General features: G+C 43.5%; 1 protein-coding gene across 2 annotated transcripts in view; it reads right to left on the minus strand.

Moving 5' to 3' along the window:
- WASF3 (WASP family member 3) overlaps positions 1-7,829 on the minus strand; it is a 128,547-nt gene extending 120,718 nt beyond the window's left edge. For both annotated transcript variants that reach the window (XM_032403305.1, XM_032403304.1), the window contains exon 1: positions 7,702-7,829. The gene's annotated coding sequence lies outside the window, so the exon portion shown is untranslated. The remainder of the gene's footprint in view (positions 1-7,701) is intronic.
- Positions 7,830-20,719: the final 12,890 nt, after the last annotated feature.

The following is a 20,719-nucleotide window of genomic DNA, read 5'->3' on the forward strand; positions in this document are numbered from 1 at the left end:
GGACAAGCCTCCACTGTTTGTGTTCAGTAAAACAGTAAGCATCTCAAACAACAAAAATCTCAATAAACATATTTGGATAAACATATATTTGGATAAATATAAACATTCAAACAAAACCCTATTTGTAACTTTCACTTACACAGTTGAATAAACTATATCAGGGTCCAGAAAGAAAGAATACTGGGTAAATACTAAAATGCAGGGCAATATATTTTGTCTCAAATGGAATCTGACAATCATTAGAAACCAAATAGCCTAAGAAATGAAACCACACATTTCTAAACTCCTATCTAGGAAGAATAAGTAACCATAAATGTAACTTAAAAGAAAAATTGTTCTAACCCCTGTAAATACCTAATCCCTATATAATTCTATCAAGTGATGCTATGAGGCTTTGTTTTTTCTGCATTTTTGAATAGTATGGAAAAAACTAGACATGTCAGAAATGGAAGAACTTTTTAGTCTATGTAATGTAAAAGACAAACAGTGTACGAGCTATGAAAATTTTAACTATAACTCAGGTATGAATTTCATTATCATTGACAAGCCTTGCAATCATTCAATATTATAATGCCAGCTTTTAAAAAGGAGTAATATTTTGGGGAGCCTGGGTGGTTCAGTCAGTTAAATGTCCTTCTCTTGATCTCAGCTCAGATCTTGATCTCAGGGTTGTGAGTTCAAGCCCCTGCGCTGGGCTCCATGCTGGGCACAGAGCCTACTTTTAAAAAAAAAAGGGGGGGGGGAGTAATGTTTTAATAATCTTCCTCCCTGAGATATCTCAAAGGACAATTCACATTTTAGTAAAGCCTTTGGAAACAATGTTGTTTGCAGTGTGTAATTAAAATCTGAAGACAGGTGATTGGGGAATTTACGGGTTTCTGGGCATTTCTGGTTTTTAAATCGAAAACCAGGATAATTAACTCTAAAAGATGTACAGAGCAGGACATAAGTACTATGGAAAACCAAGAACCAAGACAGGTTTTAAATTCTATAGGTTTGCTTATAAACAAAATCTGTTTTTCTCTTTCTATTGAAAATGGGCATATATCCTATACTGAAAAACTACCATCTTTCCCCCCAAAATTAATACCTTACTTTTGAAGAAAGGGAAGGCACTTCTGTTTGTTCCTCCTCATTGTAAGCTGTGAAAAGCCTCTCTCGGAATGTCAGAATGATACAGATATAACATAAGCTGCTCCCTCTCTTTCTTGCCATTCTTCGGGTTAATGTCATCCCTCTCCTGGACTAGAGACTTCACCCCCTAAGTGTTTGGACACTGTTCCTTCCATGTACCACAGGGAGCAATTTAAATCCATGAACCTCTCCATAAATGTTCATTCTAAACAGCATAGAATATGGCCCCGCCAAGAGTTACAAAGTCAATTCAGAGCTGAACTGTGCCTAGGTAATAATTCTAACACAGGACTCCATTACAAAATGGGGAGGGGGGGTGTCATGTACCTATTTTGAGGGGCTGAAAACAAAAGTGTGACATTAGTAGGGCAAAATGACTCAGCCCTGGTTTTTAAAATTACATAGTAGTGACAGTGTTCTGCTTATTCTATGATCCCGAATCAAAACACAGGACACGTTCAGGCAATGAAAAAATATTTGTTGAGTATCTACTATGTGCAAAGAATACACCATTTCTTCCATTTAGCTGATAAAATATGGCCACATGGATTCTTAGTTCAGTCAATCACATCCCTACTTTTATATTGCAATATAATTTCACTGAACTGCTCGTGTGCACGAAATGGATAACAGCACTCAATGAGAGGAGCCAGATGAGCTAAAATGGAACCGCAGCAGCATGGTAATAAAATCTTCAGCATGCACTGGAGCACAACTTTAAAAATCCAATACGGCTTTCAATCACTAATAAAAGGAAGTACTCAAGGACCAGAGATCACAAAGGCTATGGGAAAATGGCCAGTTGGAGCGAAGGAGGCACTGAGTGTTATCACTGGCCACTACGGTTATGACCCAAACAACAGTGTGCACATGACCACAATGTTTAAGAGGTTACTTAACAAAGCTGGAACACATCTACTAAGTGCTGGCTGTACACAAGGCACCATGCTGTCTGGTGCCTGCCCACAGGGAGTTTCTAGTTAGCAAGACAATTTACGTCTGCTTTCCCTCTCTAAGTTTTGAGAACAGGAGCTTGGTCCTATCAACGCTGTTATCACCAGTAACTAGAATGATCCGTAGAAGGCATTCAAACATGTGTGGACCGACTGCAAAGAACCATAAGGCAAAAACTAAAAGAAAAATATTAAAATAAATAAAACTCTGAAAAAGTGCAAGAATATACAATACAGCAGAAGACATCTTTAGATCAATTTCAAGACCATTGCTCCGAGAGGTCGGAGGGCACCTTAAGAACAGGCCCAAGGGAAAATTCTATAAGCAGAAAGTCTCTGAGAAATGATCCCATATACTGAGCTCAGAGCTGAGGTCCAGAAGCTCCTAGTAGACCTGAAAGAGGAGAAATTACTCTGGGATATTCAAGATGTTTAAGTTTAAAAAAAAAAAAAAGTCAACAGACGAAAGGAGCTAACCTTGAAGAGAAGAGAAAAGAAGAGAAGAGAAGAGGCGAGGCACAGATTCAGGGAGAAGAAACAAAGCAGGGTGGCTCCAAAGATTAAGGGCGAAATCTGAGTATGGAAAAATTATCCTAATCTAAGGACATCTGCTAAGATGGGATAAGCTTTTGCGCAAAACAAACAAAACTGACTTTGAGGTAAGCAGCAGAACACTGACAGTAGAAAGCGGCCACTCAGAAAGGAAAACAGGACAGCACAGTCACAGACAATACGACTTTCAGGGGACACCAGGACCTGGCAAAAGGCATGGCCTTGCCCAGAGCACCCCACCCTGAGAAGGACCCATGAGTCCTAAGAAAAGCACGTCTTAAGAAGAAGAAAAAAAAAGCATTCTTTTAAAAAAAAAGTTAATAAAATAAAGTCACTGTTAAAAAAAAAAAAAATTCACCCTGTACCAGATGTCCCTCTCTAGTGAATGCCCTTCTTTCCTCCTCATACCAAGTTTTAGAAAGCACTGCACACCCTGATTGGCTTCCCCGCCTGAGTGCCATTCACTCCTTAGTCCATAGAAGTAAGCCTCCTGTTATGAAAACCAGTAATTAGATCCTAGGGCTAAATCCAATGGGAAAATTTGGAACCACTATCTGGATCTCTGGCTAGCTAGCACCCCTCCCTCTTGGTTCCTTAACATGCTCAAATACTTCCATTCAAAAAAAAAAAAAAAAAATAACCCCCCCCCACCCCTTTACCCAGGCTCCTGGAGCCACCCTTCACCACCACCACCCTTCTTAAGAGTTGTCTACACACACTGGCACCGCTTCCTGACTCCCACTAGTAAACCCTCTGGCCATCCCGCTCATGTCCCCATCACTGCATCTCCACTGCCACCACCTATATTACTAGTAACTTCCTGGCTGTTAGCATCCCTCTTTGTTGATGTTCTCTTGGACCATGGCTTCTAAGACACCATTCATGCCCCCCCACACACACACACACAACTGTCCTCCTCAGTCTCAGTGTGGGAGCCTGTTCTCTCCTGCTAATCTTTTGAACACAGAATCTCCTCAGATCACATTCCACACCACTCCTTTTCTCACTCTGTACATGCTTCTTGAATAACTTCGTCCACTCCAACAGCCTCCATTAACAAATACAGGCAAAGGCAGAGGTTCCAGAACTTCTCTGTTCACTGCACCCTTAGTGTCTCAGGCCAAAAGAAATGCCTGAGTAACTGAATCACTGGATAAGTTCAAATACCTTAAGTATTTTTTGCCCTAACAACTTATTACCCATTTTTTAAAAGCACACTTCAACTGAGAGAAAATGAGTATCTTTATGTCATTATTAAATAAAGCACAAGTACAATTTCTCAAACGTTGGAGTTGGACTGGATATCACCTCATTCGTTTCCTGTTCCACACTGATTTTCACATGAACGCAACCACTGAACACCTCGCCCTACAAACATATCATTAAAAGGAAGGCAGCACACGGACAGTAGAAACTGCTGACTACTTGGAGCTAGTATTTCCCACAGGGTTGGACAGATGTTATGTACTGCTGAGCTTCCTTCTCCAATTCAATATCCTGCAGTCTCCCTGTGAGTTCACTACATCACGTCAGCACACAATTTGGGAACTACGGTGCTAAGGACCCTTGGATGGCTGTCTCCAGTCCAGACATCCCCCGACAGCCAGATCCCTAGTGTAGTCAACTAAACACTGTGTCCCACAGCCACCGGAAACTTAACAAGGCCAACCGCACCTGCCTTTTTATTCTCCAAATGGCTGCAGCTCCCTAAGAAAGGCACCATCATCCACCCAACTGGCCAGCTAGGACTCGGCACGGCCCTGAACTCCTCCCTCTCCTAACTCCCCCAACGCACATACAACCCCCAGCCAACAACCAAGTCCCAGCAAACCCACCTCTTCGACTTTCTCACCTTCCACCCTTGCTCCCTTCCATCCATTCTCCAAAGAGCAAATCTGATCACGCCCTTTTGCTTCAGAATTCTGCAACGGTTTCCTTTTGCCCATAGGGGAGTCCAAACTCCTTACAACAAGAATCACAAGACCCTCGATGGCTCGGCCCCTAGTCACTTCTCCTGTCTCGTTTCTTCCTGCTTCCCCGCCCTTCTGCATGTGGCCGCGCCACCATACGTTTTCAGTTGTTCCAATGCACCATCTCTCTGACAGCCTTTATCGAGCCTCTCCTCGACCCCGACTCTGACCAATTCCTTCTCTCGTATTTCTCTGGGAGGCTTTTCTCATCTCTCTGAATAGTCCCTAAGCTTGGGTTTGCAGTCATCCTGTGAGCTCCTCTAGCTGACCCCTTTCAGAGCACATACCATACACTGCACTGTAAACCGATGGTTAAAACTGTCTGAGAACCCAGCTGAACAGGCACTGAAAGAGGCATCCGCCTTGTTTATCTTTGTATCCCCAGCACATAGGATAAACTCTGAAGTACAGCGAATGAATAAAGCAAGCGAATGAACGGACTAGGTCATTCATGTGATGCTTCACATCCTTCTCTGCTTACTAACTCCATCACAGCACTGATTGCACTGTGCTGAAATTGTCTGTCTCGGCAGACTATCAACATCTCGAGAGCTTTTATCTCTTATTTCTGCAATCCCAGTATCAAAATAGTACAGGTACTTAGCAAGCATCCACTAAACTGCTTCTGAAGAAAAAATTCTGGAAGGCCACACCCCACCGTATTAGGTGTGGTTACCTCTGGAGAAAGAAACAGGACAGGGCACCAATAAGAGGAGAAAAAAAGAACTGAGACTTGTTACTCCATGTATCTCCATAGTGATACTCCATTTATTTTACAATATGCCTTATTTAGGTATGACTGGTAGACAGTATTCCTGCAGTACCAGCATAAATGTATCCTGTGTAAAGAACCAGCCCTGAAGAACACAGGGACCGCAAGCAGCATTTGGCTCCAAATGCCCAAGTGCAGGTCCCAAGAAAACTTGATCTTAAAGAGGAAAACCGGCTTCTAAGAAAAAAGGACTGAGAAGGTGAGCATCTAAGTCTGTACAGCAGTGTGGAGGCAGTCCCAAGAAAATATAAGAAATGACAATAGCATATAAGTGGAAAATATAATCTGTGATTATTCTTCAGAGAAAGTGCTGGGAACTCTAAAAGGAGACAACTTGTACTGGCCGGCTAGTACATACAATTCTTTTAATACTTATAATAAGCAACCGTTTTAATGGAAACATTCCAAAAACCAAAAGGTGACTTGCCACATGCAGGTTACTCTGGGAAGTGTAAAGTAGATCTACAAAGACACGCTGAGAATAGACAAGAGACTACAGCGTTGGCATGACCACTTAGCAAAGTGCGTTCCACCTTTATTTTCAGAATTTTTAAAAATAGGTAGCACATCATTGACTATTAGGTCATAAATTTTAAGGAAACAGATAAAACAATGCCATAAAGCAACTTCATGTCAGCAACTGGAAGAAGCAAGAACAATTTTTATATGTAGATAGTTCCAGAACAAGCTTCTTTTCACTGTTTGAAGACAACGGGGAATACAGGTCAGACTGTAAATATATAAAGTCAAACCTCCCAACCTAGTGAGCTTTAAACATCCAAAAGGACACAACTTTAGTGAATACAAATTAAGATCTTCAAAAATGAAGAAAAATGAGCACTATGCAGACGCTATTAGAAAGGAGACCAGACACAGTAAGAACTGCCTATGGGAAAGGTCAAACCCCCCTTTCCTTTGTTTAACCTCTCAAGTAGATAAAAGAACTAGCTTTCAAGAATCACTGCATTGTTTCACTGCTAGAAAAGGAAAGTTGAGTAAAGCATATACAAAAAAGAAGCAACCGAGGTTCAACAGAATTTGCCCTAGAGGCAAAAGAAAAATAAGTCAATTACAACACTTTGAACTTAAGTTTTGATAGAGACGGAGACATTTTAAGTTTTAGACAAACCTAATTTTTAAAATGAAAAGTATTTCAAATGCTTAGCCCCTCCCCTCATAAGACGTGGACTCTGAATCTTAAAAATTTTATGCCCCAGCATGCGTTTGATTTGGACAGTCACAAAGCAAAAACGGACCTTTCAATTTTCGGTGTTTTAAAAACTCAAAAATTATTGCTGGTAAAGTGCGAATTTAAAACTGATCCCCAAATGAGAAAGAATTCCTAATACGCCCAATAGCGGCTAAGAAAATGAGATGCTCCCATTCATTCGTATCAGCCCATCGCTCAGCTTCTTAATAATTAAGAACTCTACTCTCCGCCACGGAACTATCCCTTGCAGAGAGGCTAAACCAAGAAGAAATCGCCATTGCCTGTAAGTACCACAGACGGAGAGGGGAAGGTTTTCCACTCGCTGGAGCTCCCGCGCGGAGGAGGGCTAGAGGCCAGGCGCCGCGGCCCCCGCCCGCCGCGCAGGGAAAGTCTCCCGGGGGATGATCCATGCGGGTGAAGCGGCTCCCCGGCGCGCAGCCTTCTCCCCTCGCCCTGCAGCGCGCCCCTCGTCGGCTGCACGACCCCCTGTCCTGAGCTCGGGGAGCCGAGCCTGGCTGCGGAGGCTGGGAGCCCCGCGGGCCCGCAGCCCCGGGGGAAGGGGGCACCCGGCGCAGAGGCGCGGGGAGGGCGAAGCCGTGGAGAGGGCCCGACCCGGGGCGGCGGGCATGCGGGGACTGGGCCACATGCGGACAGGGCGCGCGGAACCGAGGGATGTGAAAGTCCCGGACGCGGAGCAGCCCTGGGCACCGTCCGTGGGACGCGAGTGGAGGCCCGGGCGCTACCTGCGGCCGGGATGGCGGGCGCCTGCCCCGCAGCCCGGGGAGCGCGCGCCGGGCAGCACCGGGGCCGAGGGCCGGAGGACGGCGCGGGCGAGAGCGGCCGCGGGGCCGCGCCGCGACGGCGGGAAGCCCGAGGCGGCGCGGAGGATGCGGCTGGGCTGCAGGGCAAGGCGCGGGGCGGCGCCGCGGCCCGCAGTGGGCCCCGCTGCCCGCCCGAGCGCGCCCGGCGCGATGCAGCAACTTCACTTGGCTACGGGGCTGCGGGGGCCTGGCCCGCGCCCGCCCCTCCCCCGGGGCAGCCTCTCGGCCCGGAGCCAAGCAGTGAAGGGGCCAGGACCGAAGAGTCCGGCCGGCCGCAGCCCGCACTCACCGGTCCGCGATTCCGCCGCCGGCGCCGGGGCTGCGCTCCGAGCTCCATGGTCCCGCCGAGCCGCGGTCGCCTGGCGCCCCCGCCCCGCACCACACCGCACGCAGCGGCGCCAGCGACGCCGCCTCCGGCCCGGCCACGGCCGCGGCCACGCCCCCTCTCGGCTGGGGGCCTGGCCGGAGCAGGAGGGGGGCTCAGCGCCGGCTCCACCAACCAGAGGCTTCTCACTAAGCCGCTTCGCCAGGATTGGCGAGCGCCTCAGCCAATGGGGAAACGGAAGAAGCGCGGAGCGTCGGCGCCGAGGGGCGGGGGATTGCGGAGGAGGTGGCTCTCACGATCGGTCCTCCGCCCCCGATTCCGGATGAGGCTTTGGCCCGAGTGCCTGTAGAGTGGAGAGGTGGGGATACTTTGGGCCGAGTTTATCGTTAAGGGGCCCTTCCATCACCTTTGCTGACGATGTACCCACTGCAGTACCCTAACCTTACTTGGGTTTTGAGGGCCCCTGCAAAAACGTCCATCTACCTGTAGGTAGTCAGAGGTCCTGCCAGGTTAAGGGTTCGGGCAACCTTGAGAGGATCATAGCCATCGTCATCTGTTGGTTTATGCCCTTCTCAAATCCGTTAGCATTCTGCCTATTCTCATATCCAGTCTCCCTCCACCCCACATGTGAGAAAATTCACAATGCCTATAAACATGACATAACACTGAAACTAAGCCCCGTGGCAATCAAACCCAGCCAGGTGGTACTTGATGACTCACGCGTAAACTTAAGAATGGAAGAGGGAAGGGAAGGGAAAGGAGAGGGAAGGGAATGGAAAGGGAAGGGAGAGAAGAAAAGAAAGAAAAGCCAAGTATGTTCTCCTAGGTCCTGAAGGAAAGGAGTTTAAAAACATTAGATAGAAATGTTATCTATATTTTGGTTTGCGTGCCTTTATTCTTTTTGATTTACACGTAAGATCACTATATTGAAAAACTTCAGAAAAAAAAAGTTCAAATCCCAATGAAGAGTCCAGGAAAAACTAATACAGGTTGTCTCGCTCTTGTCTGTACAGACATGTGATAACTGTCCACATCTGTTACATCTAGTTACAGCAACTACAAGCTAGGAAAAATGAATAGCAGTTGCTAACAATATTAGCAATGTTTGCAACACCAGAAATGCAGAAGAAAAATCACCCGGCCCCTCTTGTGTTAATCTATTAACCTGCCTTACTTCCAAAGGAAGGATTTCAAAAGCTCTATTTTAAGGTAACATATACTTAGTTTCCATTTCATGTCAACATGAAATATACTGGCAATTAATAAGGTAAATAGAATTTTAGTGAATTATTACAGTGTTCTGTATTTGAAATATTGATACTAGAGTGATAAATTTCCTCTGAATTCAAAGCTGAATTGGTATACAAATTAAAATGACTTTCCTTCATTTCATTTTGTCTTCACTTACCCAGGCAATAGCTTCCATGTCTATATTTAGATCATTGATTTAAAGCTCAAAAATACGAAACTGTAGGATACACAAAGTGTGTTTTCAGAGTTGCTAATCACATTTCCCTTGCTCCTCTCCTCCTCAGTGAGCCCACCTTATGTGAACTGCAGCTACACTTAGTTTACATCCACTATTAGCCCTTAATCTTACTGTCCTGAAGTGTTCACGATTGATTCAAATAGGTCAGTCTTATCTCTAATTAGATGCTAAGTTCCATGAGGATAAGGTCCTTATTTTATGCTCTTGCTTCCTCTCCCCATAATGTCTAATGCAGTGCTGAACATGTAAGTATAACTCCATCCTTAGCATTGTGTCTATAATATACAGAAATTTCTTCAAATGTAGTACTTCTGTGAACCAGTCCTTTAAATAAAAAATGCTCAGAATAGTCTTGTTAGGGAGATAGCGTCTCACACTTAACATTGCTTAAAAAATATCAGGGAGTGAATTGGTTGCCTGTAACAGAAACTTGACTAAATTCTTACCAAATAGAGGATGCTTCTCATCACTTAACAGGAAGTCTAGAGACAGCCCTGGGCTTCTGCAACTTCTCCAAGGTGTCATTGTACCTCAGATTCCTTCTATCCATTGGCTCTACTGTCCTTGTCTAGTGACTTGGCCTCCTCACAAGATGATTGCTCCCCTTCTGGGCACTGTATCACATTCTGGAAAATGTCAGGGGTATGGGTGAAGGGCAAAAGATCAAAGAGGTGCATGCCCACTGAGTCTTCCTTTTTAACAATTTGTCTGGGAAGCCCCAACCCGCACTTATTGGCCACACTGTGTCACACTGACCATTTCCCCACCCCCGGCCCCCGACCTCCACTCAATGCAAAGGAGTCTGAAACACTAAGTATTTAAGGCCAGGGACCTTGTCTGCAACAATGTCAGGTTTCTGTTCATAAAGGAGAAGGGGAATGCAGTTTCTGCCGTAGTTGTGGAATAAATAAATACGTGATCGGACCCTCACTCTATTCATGAGATGACCCACTTAAAAAAAAAGGCATTCAAATCTCAATAAGAAAACAAACAACCCAGTTTAAAAATGAGCAAAAGATCTGAACAAACATCTCCCTGAGGTAGAGATGGCAATATACAGATGGCAAATAAGGATATGCTCAATAGCATATGTCAAAGAATTGCAAATTAAAGCAACAGTGAAATACCACAACACATCTTCTAGAATAGCTAAAATTCAAAAAACTAATAATATCCAATTCTGGCAAGGATGTGGAGCAATAGGAACACTCATTCACTGCTGATGGGAATGCAAAATGGTATAGCCACTTTGGAACACAATGTGGCAGTTTTTCATAGTTTTACCACACAATCTAGCAATCGCACTCCTTGGTATTTACCCACATGAGTTGAAAACTTATGTCCACACAAAAGCTTGCACACAAATGTGTACTCATAATCACCAAACAATGGAAGCAACCAATCCTTCAGTAGGTGAATGGATAAACAAACTGTGGTCATCCAGACGATAGGACATTATTCAATGATAAAAAGAATGAGCTATCAGGCCACGAAAAGACATGGAGGAATCTTAAATGTATAAAGGCTACATTCTGTAGATTCCAATTATGAGATTTCGGAAAAGGCAAAGCTATGAAGACTAAAAAGATCAGTGGTTTCCAGGGGTTAGGGGAGGGAGTGATGGATAGTCAGAGCACAGAGGATTTTTAGGGCAGGGGAACTATTCTGTATGATACTATAATGGTGAATACATGGCATTATATATTTGTCAAATTCATAGCATGTACAACACAAAAGTGAACCTTAAGGTAAACTATGGACTTTAGTTAATAAAAATGTGTTAATATTGGTCCATTAATTATAACCACACTAATGCAAGTCGTTAATAGTAGAAGAAACTGTGCGAGGGGTAGAGTGGTAGGGGGTGGAGGGTAGGGTGAGTCTATGTACTATGTACTATCTGCTCAATTATGCTATAAATCTAAAACTTTACTAAAAAATAAGGTCTGTTGATCATTAGAAAAAGGGAACCATAGTTAACATAATGATGTTAACATAATGAAGTTAACATAATAAAAAAGAAATAAGGTTTTTTTTTTTTTTTGGAGAAGCCACCTTCATTTTATTTATGGGCCTTTAATGCATTTACAGACAAATTCTATTGCCCTTCAACTATTGCTAAATCTTAAAAAGTTTATCACATATACTTTTTTCAATTTAGGGGTTTCCCCCAATTTTTATATTGAACAATTTTCAAATGTAAAGAAACACGGAAGGAATGGTACAATGAATTCCTATCTACCTTTTACCCAGATTCACCAAATGTCTATGCACCACCATATTTGCTTCTTCATTCTTCATCAGAGTCTCTCTCTGTGTACATGACTTTTTTCACTCAACGACTGAAGGCAAATTGCAGACACCAAGACACTTTAAATACTTCAGCATGTATCTCCAAGAGCAAAAATGTCTTGATTGTTCTAGTATATAAAAAAAGACAAGCAGAGCATATAAAATGGGACCACAGAGACGAGGTGTGTCTAACTACTCAAGATGCATTGTTTCCCTTTTTATTTTCTGTAAGTAACTGTCCAGTCTGACATAGAATGTCCTTATCCCCATGAACTGGTATCATGCCAAGCTAGTAAAATCAAACTTGGGGGCAAGGGAGGCTGGTGGTATGGCATCATGCTAAGGAGAATTCTGGTGATGCAAGGTGAGTGAGCCATCATTTACGTTTTTGTGAAACAATGTGCATGAAGCACGAGGTGCAGCCGGTTCTAGACCTACCAGCGAACTGAATGCCTGCAGTCTAGTGTTATTATGACAACCAAACAAGCTCTCGAGCATATTCCTAAGATCTTCCCAACGATATTTTTAAAACCTCTTGAAATGTGTCATCTTTGTTCCTCTTTACCCTTGCCTGGTCAAGTTCTTGGATAAATTCCCAAAGTTAAAATGTAGTTCTAGTGTCATCTTTACTTTAATCAGATGACTCGGGTAGTGATGATGTAGTGTCTTTTTCAAGATGCTCTATAAATTAGATACCTGCTCAGTGATTAGCTTAAGTTCTCCTTTATCATTACTAAGTCTTTTGTGAAAAAACAATTGTCTGTTCTTTTTACTTAATAGCGTGTCATATTACATAAAAGTTACAAACTGTTTTGTATTAGAAACTGAGTTCAGTCTCACTTTGGGGAAGCTAACGAACAAGAGTGGTTACTGATTAAAAGAATAAAATTAGAATATGTAAGAAATCAAATTAAAAGCATAATAACTGTCATCACTTTCAACATGTTCATTTGTACTTGTTCTCAGAATGAAGTGAAATGCTGACTACAAATACCTCAGTTTTCAAGAATTAATTTAGCTCCATACATAAATCTTTATAAACATGCATCACTTAGTCTAGCTTCCTTTTGAAGGAGAGTATCTATTTTTATCTTGACACTAGAGTGAAATAAATACACACATCTACATACCCACATCTCCCAAGAATAAAATCTTCCTGGGAAAAATGAGGAACTTTATCTTAACTTGGAATATTAACCCAATTATCTCATGAGAGCAGGGCAGTCTATTGGTATTGACTTTATTTTTCAGCGAGGGAAAAAAATGGGAAGGTGAATATAATGAACATGAATTGAGAATTCACTACTTGCCATATGGTTATACTTGTTATATTTAATATAATATATGTGGGATATATGGTGTTATGCCCATTTTACAGATAGGGCACCAAAAAAGTTTGTTATTTACCAGGGTTACTCAAGTGGTACTTTCCTGGGAAAGCTGTTTTTCCAGTGGGCAGGACAGCCCTGAAAATCGCTAAGTGAGACAGTGGAACGATGGGTCCACACCATTCTGACCTCACAGCCGTGACTTCCGTCAAGTCGGTCCTTCCATGCCTTTCCCGTGGCTGTCACTCAGGTTGAGGGTGCTACCATCACCTTCTGTGCTGGAAAAGTATTCCTAACACATTTCCCATGGCTTCATTCCCCTCTGGTCTGTCTTTGCATTATATCATGGGTGATTTTTTTTTTTTTAAACTTTATTTATTTGTCAGAGAGAAAGAGAGAGAGAGAGAGCACAAGCAGGGGGGGTGGCAGGCAGAGGGAGATGGAGAAGCAGGCTTCCTGCCAAGCAAGGAGCCTGATGTGGGGCTCGATCCCAGCATACTGGTATCGTGACCTGAGCCGAAGGCAGACGCTTAACGCACTGAGCCACCCAGCCTCTCTCATGGGTGATTGTTAAAACACAGATCTAATTGCATCTCTCCCCTGTTCAAAACCCTCAGAGGCTCCTATAGGTCTACAAGGTAAGTTAAATAAAACTCTTAATAATTCCCAGCTCCAACTAGTTTCCCCAAAGCCTCCTGCACCCCTACCACTCTTCCTGCGTGCCTGGACATTTTCTCTCTGAATACCTTTCCTGCCTTTCTTCACCCGGGAACCTCGCTTTTCACAACACGGTTCATATGCCACCTTCTCCAGAGCCTTCGTGTAGGTCTTCACACCTGCACCTGGATTCTCCTTACACTCCACCTGTCTCTCCTACCACGTCTCATTGTCCTCCACCAGGCAGGCAATTCCTAGAGGGCAGAGACTCTCTCTTATTCATCTTGAACCCCTAGCTCTTAACACATGCTAGGCACATAGTTAATATTTGTTGAATGGATTTTCATAATATCATAGGGAAAACTAATATGCAAGCAATCTGAACAGCACTTAAAGACAGAGGGCTCCAAGGCATCAGACTCAGAAATTTCCACAGGCTTCCTTTTGTCATGAAGCTGATGACAATAGCATCAGGAAGAACGAAGGTGCCCCAGTGATGGTGGGCCTGACAGCGGACGTAGGTCAAAACACCATGGCCTGTGTATGCTGCCTGTTTCCACACTGCCCCAGCCCCACGTGACACTTGTCCGTTTTCCTTGACCCTCATCCAATAGACACACAGTCCTGACCTTGCTCGGGGGACAGGGGAGGAAGAACACCTGGATCCGAAGTTACCTGGCTGCAGAAGGTGTTACAGCAAGATGTGCATGGGCCATAAGTAGACGCCATTTGCTGTCTGCTTACTCTGGACCCCAGAACCTTAGGAGGCACAGGGATGGGATGCAAAGAGCATGAGCTCTTGAATGAAACCACTGAGGCTTCACGCTCTACATCCACTATTTACTTAGGAAGGGAAGTTAACATCTCTGAGCCCCCATCCGTTTCCCTCATATAAAATGAGCCTAAAAGTAGTCGTACAATTGCCAGTGTTCAGAGAACATTAATGATTCCTCTTTTTCAACCCTCTCCCTCTCCAGACTGCACTTGTTGATTGATTAGATCCATTTCCTTCACCACCTGAGGAAATCTGTTTTAAATCAGTAATTTACAAACAACGCAGAAGGTTTACCTGGAAATAATTAACCAGAGCGTATGAAGTGAGCTGAAGTTCACTCTACACATTTAAACAAATGGTAAGTAGGGTATAGGATACACCTACCTACTGCAATAGGAAAATTTTTAAAACAAACCCTGTAGCCTGATATTGTCAAGGGAACGACCCTGTGCTGGTCCCATAGAGACCCTCCTCTGATTGGCTTATCCCTGTCTGAGACCTCTGCTACTTTAAGACCCACATGTACCTTATCTTCATATTATTACAAAAATTGAAGAGCAATTGCTCCAAATTCAGTTATTAAAATACAGAGTCTTCATTTTATTGCTTGGGTTGTTACTGTTCCTAATTTGCTCCTGAAACAAACATACAACACTCTCTTGCAATGCATAGTCTACAGAATTACCTGCTGCAATTGCCCAGGACGGCTTTTATCTCTGTGCTGTGGCAAGGTAGAGTTATATAAGCCACCGGGGCTTTGACAGGAAGGAAAGAACTCCCAGATTGATGCTACCTGAAGAACCTGCCTTCATTATCAGTGGTTCCCCTTGACCAGCGGGGCCTGGGAGTTCTGCTGGTTAACCATTCCAAACCCATTTATATGGGGGTTATTTATGCAAAGGCTTTTCCTATAAAATATAAAGATCTTAACAGATTTTGGGCATTTTTTAAAAGTTTGTTTGTCCTTGGAAAAGCCCTTGAAGATGCGATATTTGATAGATGAGTTATCTAAGATACAAGGAAGTTAAATGACTTGCCTGGGGTCTCAGAGGATTTTTACTTTAACAAATCCCAGATTTACTGATTACCTTAGTTCCCAGCCGGAGTCATTCTGTGGGGGGGTGGGGGGGAGGGTGTTTATTCCTCTTTGTGATCCCCATGTCCCATCCTGTAGCCCTCACTACCCTTAAGAGATAATCAGATTTTCTTAGTTACTACATACGAAGGACTAATTATATTCAGTAAGCATTCCTAAAAGGAGACATAGGTTGCAAGATGTTCTGGAGGATGCCAAGCCAAGTATAATGTTTTTTCCTGACATCAAGGAGAATTCCTCTAGCATGGAAAGGGAAATTCAGGCATGTTTTCAAATGAAAAAACAAACAAACAAATGTAAGTCAAGAAAAAAATGTAGTAGGTTCTAGGAGAGAAGTAAATTTTAAATTAAATCCCACTGGAATATCAGGGAGAGGGAAAATAAATCCATCACGTGGAAGCATAGAAGAGGTACCAACCAAGTTGAGCTTGAGGGGCAGGTGTCACTTGAAGAAGTAGAGTTGTCTGGGCAAGGGCCCCTCCCGGGGTGTGAAATGGCAGAGTTGGGAGAAGCTGCAGAACTGGGAAATGCCAAGAAAGTTGCAGAGAAGGTGGAAGAAGAGATTAGGATGTAACTCTGTAGGGTGACTAGTGTCTTGTAAGGAATTCAGACAAAGACGGTGAGGCATCTGTGAGGACAGTTTGTTCAACAAGGTGTGTGAGCCCAGAGGTGGGGCCCAGCACTGTGGACAAAGTGCGTGGGCCTTCTGAAGAGTCTTCTCGCCCAGGTGCAGTGGATCACAGAAGAGAGTTGAGATAAAGTCCTCACAGTACGTGACAGGCAATGAAGGTGCCAACTGAGAGGAAGAGCAAGAGCTCACGGGGGACATGTTCTAGAGCACGATCCGCGGGGTTTGGCCGTGCCCTGGAAGAGGAGAGCATTAATATGTCAGAGCCTATTTCAAGGTCTCAGGCTTCTGGGAGAGGAGCAGGAGGATGTTTTTACAGACCAGGGAGACTGGAGAAAGAGTAGGTTTGAAGGAAAACATCTGGAGTTGCATGGTGAATGCTAAGGAAATGTACTGGGTATTGTATAAATGAAGAGATAGAAATGCACAGTCAAACACTATTTGTGTGAAGGTTTAGAATCTGAAAACCTGGACCATCTCTCTACCCAACTGAATGCAAGGTCAGTGTGTAGCAAACCAAATGATCTATCATGACAGATATTAATAGAGTGAGTGAAACCTTGCTCTCCAGGGGGATCCAAGTGATTTAAGGTAATGTCATCCATTGACATTGATGCATGATGAAATGACTAGATCAAATCTATGTAGAATAGATGAATCCACCCAAATAAAGGCCCATACCTCTGGAAGTGTTCTCACTGATTTCTATTTTATGTTTTGTCACTCATTTCCGTGCGGGCACGTGTCTGGAGAACATTTTACTTGCACTTAATGGGAATGTCAAAAAAGTAAAAGTCCCAGCCACCAGGGAATTCCCAGTTTAGTGGAGAAGATCAAGAGAAGCAAACAGACTATTACAGTTAGGATACACACTATTCTAGAGGGTTCTGTGAGTGTTGTGAGAAGTATCTTAAGTGGAAAGGCAGAAGAGGGAAACTGAAGGAGGCTACTTGAGCAGGAGATTCAAACTCTGAAAGAATGAGTAGGAATCAGTAAGATAGACAAAGGGCCAACTCTGGGCAGAGGTGATACCAAATGCAAAGCAGAAAGGCAGGTAAGTATCTCTGTTAATTCTGGATAGCCCTGGGAAACTGATGCATATGGTGTGTGTGTGTGTGTGTGTGTGTGTGTGTGTGTATAGAAGAGCAGTGTGGAAAGTTTTACAGACATGAGACCATGAAACTGAGGAAGTAAACTGAGGCAAGTCATATTCATTTCGTTAATTACTTTATATACACACTATATTATTACAAAGAAGATTTAAGGTATCTGACAGTGTATATTCAACAAAAACAGGATTACAAATTAATGAGGAAATCAAAGAAGAAACATGAGGGTTGGACATTTGTGAGATAATACTAAAATCACGAACAGCAACTATTCTGTTTGGTTCTGAGGTAGCTGCCAACCCAAAGAAAGAAACATGATGCACAGTAGCTATTAAATAAAAAGAACTCAGTTGCTCAGAAGAAACAGGAGCACTTGGAATGTACAAAGTGCTCCTTAAGTTTCACTGGTAAGAAATTTTACTGATAGGAGCTTGGAGACCCGACCAGTAAAGATTTGGGGAGAGCTCTCCTTGAGAGGCATGGAGCCTGAGGAGGAGGGCAGGAGGGTGGCTGCAGTGAGAAGCAGGGCCTCCAGCCTCCCCTCTTTGCAATGTGAGTTTCTGTCCTGCCATTAAGAAAATAAATCAAGGTCACACACTGGATCCTGCAGGCCACATACAGGCAGACGCGTTTGTCTGGCTGGAATAGTTTTTCTGTTATGTTGTCTTTTGCTTTTGTTTTCACTCTCCTCCCATGATTACAAAAGCATTGTAATGGACATTTGTAAGATGCTGAAAATACAGACAAACAAAAAGAAGAAAACCAAACTATAATCCTGCTCAAGAATTAACACCATTAACTGCTGCTTTTCATCCTAGATACTTGGATCAATGTTGCTTTTCTTCATTTGGATCTTCTAGGCAGGAAGTGCTCTCTCCAGGGACCTGTGCCATCTGCCCGCCTCTCGTCTTCTATCTGGCTTAAGTCACATATTCCTGTTTCCTCTCTGGTCCTGTGATCCCCCAAATCAAATTCTGAACTATGTATGATTCCTAAAATGAAATCACAAAGTGTTTAAAATATCAGAGAAAAGAAAGGAAAGAATAAAAGGGAAGGTAGTCATTTGAGAGGAGAATAAATCTAATCAGTTAAGTTTAATTCATGGTACTTTAAAACATCAATTAAACATTTTAAGTAAGAGAATTAATTAAGCCACATCAAGACTGAAAGTCAAAAAGGTGTAAATAATGAAATAGAGATCGGGTAAATGTAATTTAGGTTTAAAAATCTAGAAAAGTAAAAAATTAAAATGCAAAAGCAGGAAGTATAAAAGATGAAGCAAGGCCATGCTTGTTACTTCCCATACAAGATCTCCTCTCCCTGACAGTCACGACTCTTCTCGGGTGCTATCTGAAATCAGGGGTGGCTTCCCTTTTTAACTCAAACACCAACGGGGTGCCCAATTCAATCTCAGAAAACATCCTTCAGTTATTTACACTTGTCAGTGGAAAACACACTACTTAGTCCAAACTGCGTAGAATTTGTGCATAGCCAGGGTTGCCCTTGAGAAATGGAAACAAGCAGAAGAACAAGCAGAGAAAGCATAGCTTCACTGGACACTCACTGTGTGCTGGGACGCCTCTGGTCCAGAATCTGGTCTTCCTCTTGACAGACAAGAGACCTCATGCATGGGCTCACATCACCAAGCGACCGGCAGTCCCCGTGGTAGCATACTCTACCAAATGGACATAGTTATACTTGTTTGCTCCGAGCAATATGACACAGACTAACAATGGCAGATTCTTAGGAAAAAACAACTTGTGTTATGACATTACCTTAGATATATTAAAACTAATGAGATCTTGGGGCACCTGAGTGGCTCAGTCGTCAGGCATCTGCCTTCGGCTCAGGTCATGATCTCAGGGTCCTGGGATCGAGCCCCGCATCAGGTTCCCTGCTCAGCTGGAAGCCTGCTTCTCCCTCTCCCACTCCCCCTGCTTGTGTTCCCTCTCTTGCTGTGTCTCTCTCTGTCAAATAAAAAATAAAATCTTAAAAAAAAAACACAACTAATGAGATCTTAGCTTAATTTCTCTTATTAATAGTCACATTTTGGCATTTTTATTGAGAACTGAGATTCACTTAACTCTCTTGGTGATACCAAGGAACACCCACTCTTGGGGCTCCATTCTCCTGGACAGGAACTGCCTCTATAGCCTAAGGGAAATATCATGCTGAATGAGAAGCACTCTTGCAGGCCCATCAATAATACTTTAAAAAGTTTTCCTAATTCTTTTTTTTTTAAATGTTTTATTTATTTATTCATGAGAGTCAGAGAGACAGAGAGACAGAGAGAGAGAGAGAGGCAGAGGCAGAGGGAGAATCAGGCTCCCCGCCTAGCAGGGAGCCTGATGTGGAACTCGATCCCAGGACCCTGGGATCATGACCTAAGCCGAAGGCAGACGCTTAACCATCTGAGCCACCCAGGCGCCCCTAAAGTTTTCCTAATTCTTGGTATAAAATGTATTTGAGGCTTAGATCTGACTATGCATCTTATGTGCTTAGGTAAGAGTTCCCTATGAAAAGCCAAGAAAGATGAAGAATGGGTAAGAATGTGGCTATTCATGGTTCTCATTTCAAAAATAAAACCAAGAGATAAAATTCACCTTGTATTTTTGTATCTATTTTTAATATTATCACCCTTTTTTCTCACCCTCCCTTCCACTCTTGACAACTAGATTACCTGGCAAAACAGTTCCCAGATGCCCCTATAAAAATTTCCTTCCTAACGCTGGCTTAGGATCTTTAGCACTTCTTTCTGTGCCTCTCAAATCATAATGTTGTTATTGGAACAGAGCAGTTATGTATAGGTATGCAGGTACCCAAGCCTCCATCTATCATTCCATCCATCCATCCATCCATCCATCCATTCACCCATGCATCCATCTATCTATCCAACAACCATCCATCCAACCATCCATCTATCTACCCATCCATTCACCCATCTATCCTTCCAAACACCCATCCACCCAGCCATCCACCCAACCCTCCTTCCCCCTCTCCCTCGACAGGAGTGAGATTTCAGACCTTGGAAAGAAAAGGAGCCAGAGAGCACCTGTTTCTTCTTTTGTGATTGATCTTCTGCACTTTTTCTTCTTCCTCCATTTCTTTAATGGACATTTATTTATCTCTATTCTGGCCACTACACAAAACTGCTTTCTTACTTATTCCTTTCCTATTCTTGTCCCATTTTTGTAGAGTACACTCACCTGCTGACAAAGCCACCCCAGGAGAGTCTAGAATGGACCTAACGAAGACTTAAAGAAGAGCATGGAGAATATACAGGTGGGGAAGGGGGCTGGTTAGGAGTGAACGAGAACAAATGAGATTAATAGAGGACCTCCTCCATGCCAGGGGCTTTCAACAGGTTGATAGGATGTTTCATTCATGACAATCCCGTGAAGAAGATATTTATGCCTCCCACTTTTAAAAATGAAGAAACTGGGGGGCACCTGGCTGGCTCAGTCATTAAGCATCTGCCTTTGGCTCAGGTCACGATCCCAGGGTCCTGGGATCGAGCCCCACATCGGGTTCTCTGCTTGGTGGGAAGCCCGCTTCTCCCTCTCCCACTCCCCCTGCTTGTGTTCCCTCTCTCGCTGCCTCTCTCTCTG

The sequence above is a fragment of the Phoca vitulina genome, unplaced genomic scaffold (assembly GCF_004348235.1).
Source record: "Phoca vitulina isolate PV1807 unplaced genomic scaffold, GSC_HSeal_1.0 scaffold5, whole genome shotgun sequence".
NCBI lineage: Eukaryota > Metazoa > Chordata > Mammalia > Carnivora > Phocidae > Phoca > Phoca vitulina.